The sequence below is a fragment of the Crassostrea angulata genome, chromosome 5, assembly GCF_025612915.1.
Source record: "Crassostrea angulata isolate pt1a10 chromosome 5, ASM2561291v2, whole genome shotgun sequence".
Lineage (NCBI taxonomy): Eukaryota > Metazoa > Mollusca > Bivalvia > Ostreida > Ostreidae > Magallana > Magallana angulata.
This window is the reverse complement of record NC_069115.1, coordinates 1283778-1290582: the sequence shown is the minus strand read 5'-3', so window position 1 is coordinate 1290582 and position 6805 is coordinate 1283778. Positions and strand designations below refer to the sequence as shown.

Below are 6805 nucleotides of genomic sequence, written 5' to 3'. Positions count from 1 at the left end.
TTGTCATACTAACATGCAGATTTGATTAATTTTAAAGTTATGTTTCATCAAAATGTTTTGGAGGTGTTTTTTATACAACTTTAAAAAAGATTGAAAATTTTGTGCGTATTCAATCACTGAATAACTATATATTTATTTATTTATTACATTAAACAAATTAAATTTAAAGTTGTGTTTAAGTCATTGTGAGCTGGTACATCAATAAGCACACTATAAACCACGCAACGCTAAACTTAATCTCAGTTCAATCTTAATTCCAGATTTACAAGAGTATTTCGCGTTGAATATAAAGCAGAAAAAGTGCCTCTTTCTTGACAAAAATCCAAATCGTATAAAACTACAAAAACTAAGCGAATAATTAAAGTGTATCGTTCTTGACTGTATAATCAATGGTGTATGTATTATTTAACTTAATATCCATCAAATATTTGCGAGTAGCCAAAACTCCTTACACTGATTCAATATGTATAGATGCTTTAGATGATATACTGAAATATAAATATTTTTTAAATATTAATGATTAATGCGAAAAATCATTTTTAATGAAATCATCGATCGTTAATTTGGCATGTTGTTGGTAAGTTGTGTCAAATTGAGAGATATTTTTGATAAAACCCTTTTTTTTCTTATTTCAATTTAGTTTGAATAAATAAAGCTTTTGTATAATGTTTTACTCTAATTATGATAAAGTTTTTGGACGCGCTTAATTTAATTTAAGTTGGTGTACACCAGTGTAAACATTTTGTATCATATATCAAATACATGCAAGTGATGTAATGCACGTTGTACACCAGTGTAAACATTTTGTATCATATATATCAAATGCATTCAAGTGGTGTAGTGCACGTTATGCAGGGAAGGTAAAAATAAATATGGCGGGAAAGGGTGCAGTTTTAACAGATAATTTATGTTTCAAGACAATCCCAGGTTATTTCTTACTGATATAAATGTAATACAAATTAAATTTCTTTTATACAAAAAAATCACTCACTTAAATTCATTTGTAAAGTTTTCATTGTATAGATTCACCAAAATAAAGTGTATGCGTGTGTGTATAATAAGAAGATCATGGTTGAGCATTTTACACTTACACAATATATTTTTTTACATATTTTCATGTTTTTCTATCAACGATTAAAAACCTGGGGTTTGACTTTTCAAATAAGAAATAAAAATATTATAATAGGACTCACAACCTTTGATAGTGATAAGTATTTAATGTTTGTTAAGATTATGCAACATCAAGTGACATCTACGTTATATCAAGTGACATTTATGTATTGCCTTGATTATATATTAATCATATCAAGAGCGGATGTTGTTTCGAACCCACTTAGTATTACTTACTTCTTCAAGCCTGACGGCCGGAAGATATGAAACACATCCGTTTACAGAAGTATTCATAGAAAACACTTCCTAGTTGTACTGTCGTTCCCAGAAACTCTTGAGATTGCAATACAGAAGGAAAAACCTTTATCCTACATAAACTGCGGGATAATATGTTTCAAACATTTCTATGCGTATTAAAGTCAATATCTAAAAAATGGTAGGTCCAAGAAATTTAGGAAATACATTTCTCATTGATGCTTCATTGCAATAGCTTTGTTTGATAGCATGTACCGGGGCTTTACTTTTGTTGCTGAACACAATGAGAAAACATGTTATAAGCTGTCATTTTTAATACAATATGGAAGAAATTAGTTCGGAGTTTTGTCCATTTTGAATAAGGAAATATATCTAAAATCTGTCTATCTAAAATCGGAATTAAACACGATCTTGACCTCCTTGGTCAAGTGGGATTACTTTTTCCCTGATTTGATATTAAATAGTAGGATACTGTTTCATTTTCTAAATAATTCCTTGCACTGAAAGCTGAAGATCAAACCAACTATGACGTAATATTGATTCTAGCACAAAAAATGACGTTCTGGAATCATTAACTAGATTTTGACCTTAAGTTATTTTTAATTTTTTTCTCAACAGCATTACAAGGAAGCGTTTTCTATCATGCAGAGTTTGCCCTTGATTTATGCAGAAGGTCGACGTAATGATGATAGACTTTATTGTCTGTTCAAAGATTTTTTTACAGCACGTTTGGACGATTTTTAATAAAAAATACACATACCTTAACACTGATTTCCGACGGAGATTTATAATGAAGAATGTTGATATCACTCGTTCATTTTCACCGTTATCATGTTCGATAAACAATCCCTCTAAACATCACATTTTTAACCGTGTATTGAATCCTGATAGGCTTAAGAGGGTGTTTCAAAAGAGACATCTTAGAAATGTTTCATACTTTTAAAAGAACATCGTTTGAACCCTGAGGTATTTATGAATATCGAGTAATTTAGAAAAATGTGTATCGGAATCTTGGGGCAGAGTATACATATATTCATTTAAACAGAAATCAAACACCGGTTAAAGAGGTTAGCTTTTTCTTCTTTTTCGGAACTTAATATTCTACATAATGTTTCATAAATTACTCTCGCAGTTTGATTACCATTTTAATGTACATGTATATTATTAACGCTGATTTTTCAAATTTGATGAGCAAATAATGCCCGTCGTTCCAAGAGACAACATGGCGACAAAAATCTAAAACAACCATTAGAGGTGCAAATATCCACGAACCTCGAGGTATGTATGTAAGAATTTCAGGGGAAGTGAATGGGATAAAATATCTTTTTTTAACAAGCGTGTACCTGATTATAAAAACTTTATTTAAAACACTGGTCCCAATGTAATCACTTTGATTTATCTCAAACTTTACAGTGTGACCGTTACAAGAACTATCTAATAATGGTATACATTTGGTGACTGTAAGTCCTTGTCAAAAGTATTGATAACAAATTGTAAAATTATCAAATTGAAGAGCTATTTGTTAAATACAAGCAATGCTTCTAGTTATAAAGATGAGATAAAATGAAGTTTGGGGGCAAGGGTCAAATGCCCATGGATGTATTTAAACAAGGAAGGAAGGGTTTTTTTTAGCCGTTAAGTGTTTTTCAAGTATCTTCCGTTTTAAGTTAAACATATAAAGAGAGACATTAGTGTTAATTGTACACGTTGGATACTAGTAACACAGTAAGTATGATGGCACAATTTGATGTAATAGATTTAACATAAGGTTATGACAAATTTTGGAGATAAGGGCATTCGTCATTTTGTGTAGTACATTTTTATGAAATAAGGAAGAAAAATGATTCTTTAAGCAATAATGCATACATGTATATCATTTCTAAAAAACGAAAATTCGTAATAAACATGATTAACTTCAACAAATTAGCAATTTCTTTAATATCTATAATTTCAGTATTTACAACGTCATAAGAAAACAGATAATATGCTTTAAATGTTGAGAACAATGTTAACATGGATCCTAATATATATTTGATCAAACCGACAGTTTTATATAACACAAGTTGAATCTCTTTTTCTTTTTGTTTTGAAAGAGAATCTAGCATGTTTTATATTTTTCGCTTTATATTGTTAGGATTTATATGGAATAAACTTAAACATTGTCTCTCTCTCTCTCTCTCTCTCTCTCTCTCTCTCTCTCTCTCTCTGTTGAAATATAAAAAAGTCTACAAAGAATTCGTAGGATATAGCTTTTTATTTCATTTTCCGCATTGAAATTTGGGTTAACATTACAACAATTAAAATACTAAAAACTTGCCTGTTGCCTAAAATTTAATTTTTTTATGTTTGCAACAGTTTTAAGGATATTAATACTCTATACGTGGTGGAAATAGTGAACTTTTGTTGATCCAAGATTTATATGACGGGCGTCATTTTAATTGGTATTTAAAACATTATTGATTTAAGTTCAAAGTAGTTAAAGAATGTTTCCAGAAACCCTAATGCATGTAATTAAAAGTTAGCTGTAAATCATTAGCAAAATTTTAACAAAGGTGTGTTTTTACAATATGAAGCTAAATCGACTGGTTTTAGATTCATTATAATAAAAATAAATGTTATAATCAATTTTTTGCAATTTGGTTTCAATACGATTCTCAGGCACTACGGGCGATGCTCTCAATTTTTTATGTGTATCTTGTCACGTGTAACCTAATGAACTAAACTGATTCAACCGATTTTGATTTTTTAGTCATCGTTGCTACGATACTTAATTTTGAATACAATTATATTTCAGGCACTACGTACAAATATGAATGCATCATTGAAACTACCATTTTTATGCCTGACTTTCACAGTGTGTGCCTCTCTAGGTAGGTGATAGTCTATTCATCATATAATTCTAGGACAAAATACGATTTTGTAAAATTAATACATTGTTTCCCTTATCAAAAGTGTATAGATGGAAATCCCAGGCTGAGTAATGTTTCTCAATGAGAAGTAAACCATAAGGCACTGTAGATTTTATGTAGGCCTTTCACGATTTTATATTTGAATTCTATTGTACTTAGAGTTTATGTTTAGAATTTTAAACAAAAAGACATTCATAAGTTAATTTTCAACAACATATGGATATATATATTTCTTTCAGCAACGAGGAACATCTTGTATGAAAGCTCATCAAACTGTCTCCAACTGTCTCTTTTCTATTAAAATTCCATGGTGCGAAGTCAGATTTGTTTTCCGGCAAAATGCGTCTGTATTGAAAAACTCTGAAAATGAAAGTAAAAGTGGGGAATTTCACAGTTTGGGAAAGGGTGTATATTAAACAATTTCAATTCTTTTCTTCAATTCATAATCCAATTCTAAATGTTATATAGGTATAGGATTGTATAGGAACTATTTTGCTTAAAGGCACTACTTTGTTGTCGTACCGATTCTAAAAATAATTAGAGGGATATCTAAAATGACGAGTCATTAAACAAAAGCTATAGCATGTGTATCGTGGCTGGCTAAAACAATGAACAAAACACATCATCATTTTTTTTTCAAAACAGATTAATAATTATTATTCTATAACGTATCCTATAATGAATGCCTGAAGATAAAAGAAATATCTCTAAAACTTTCATTTATGGGGCCTTGGACACGATTTGAGATCAAAAATTTTATTTTTATTTTTTATGTATTAAATGGTTTACTGGTGCATTTTAAATGATTGACCAAAATATTAAATGTTCAAGTCAAGTTATAAGCGAGATACAGAGGTAAGAATTGATTGTTATGTAAACAAAGCTCGAGTCTTATAGTTGTTTACAAAATTGTAATGTAGAGAATAACCATGTCATGGACAATATGACATGTAAAAAACAATTTAAACTAATTCAATATCTTCATAAAAACTTTTATCAACAAAAAAGATACATTTGAGTGAAGCTTACACCAATACAACACATTTGAAAAAAAATAATGACAATATTTGAGCTTTGTTTACAAAACAAAGAATTATGAACTCTGTATCTTGCTTATAACTTGATATTTGACTTTCAAATTTTGACATAGCATTTGAAACTTCTATATTTATCAGTATAAACATTGAAAATGGAAAAATAAAATTTGAAAATTTTAAGTCAAATCGTGTCCAAGTCCCTTTAGGATTGTCATTCTACTTTATTAAAATATCAAAAATCATACTGCACATAAGAATAAGATTAAATTTCTTGACAGTTTTTGGAGGTGAAATTAAATTAATTTTCAACATCTTAAGCGATTGGTCAGTTATGTTAAGAAATGAATAATAAAGATATCGATATCCACAATTCTATTTGCATATACATGTACTTACAGGAGGTAACTTCACGCTGCATCGTACGAAGAGAGATTTAACCACACAATTTTGGGATAAGCACGTGACGTTTGTATATGAAGGAACACCAATAACATTCAATTTTCTTAAACAGGAGTTGGCAGATTTTGCAAATGATAAAAAAAGAGTCTGGCATACTTTCATTATCGTCTTTTACAACAAACCTGAGAACAAAGGAAAACAAATGACGTCATTTAAGACAATGTTAAACACTGTCATGTCGAAAAAGATAAGATCAAATATGTGTGTTGAAAGCACAAAGGATATCCCACACGTATGCAAAAAAAACATTAAGAAAAATAAGGAATTCAGTAATTTCTCTGGGTATCGTTTCTGTCGAGTCAAGTTGGAAGATTTGGGACCCAAAACGTATATGGCTAATTTCAATCCTCAAAACAAAAATGCTCGCTGTGAGTATTCAGCGCAAGGTATGTTTTACTTAGGGGTTCGACCAGTGAAATACAAAAAACAAAGCGACAAAAACACAGACTGGTTTATTGTGAACCATTTGGAAAAATCAGAAATGTATGGCGAGGTATTGGATTGCAAGAAATAAATCACGGAAATGTTAAACGTATGGATATACACCACCAACAAAATACTGAAAGATGGATATTGTAATATGTAGTTTCACTATATCATTGTTATTAACATATTACATTTATTTTTTTATACTGTAAGATGACATATTGGAGATAGTTATTTTTGTGAAATATTGCCTATAAAATTCATTGTTTTCTTTCTGTTTTCTATATTGTAACTTTCGTCTTTCATTTGATATGTAGCATTTTCCTTTTTGTATGATATCCTGTCAAGTCAATAAAATGTGCATGGAATGCAAACTGTCTTACAACACTAATAATAACATACATAGCGCATGTACAGATACGTAGGATTTTGTTCGAAATAAATCAACATAATGATCATCGTAAATTTATGGTTTGTTCTGTTTACATCGTTCACATGGTCGAAACCCTGAATTTCAGGTGCTGTAGAAGGCACTTTTCAATCAATATTACAACATATCATAAGAAATACGATGATAATTGAAATCAATTTCAAATCAGGCCAAAAATC

The 6805-nt window shown here is 29.8% G+C and overlaps 1 long non-coding RNA gene across 1 annotated transcript; it reads left to right on the top strand.

Annotated features, from left to right (window-relative positions):
• The first annotated feature begins 3071 nt into the window (after positions 1-3071).
• On the top strand, positions 3072-6571 carry LOC128186221 (uncharacterized). Its single transcript, XR_008243904.1, has 3 exons — positions 3072-3090; positions 4160-4235; positions 5710-6571. It is a non-coding gene; the product is annotated as an uncharacterized LOC128186221 (long non-coding RNA).
• Positions 6572-6805: the final 234 nt, after the last annotated feature.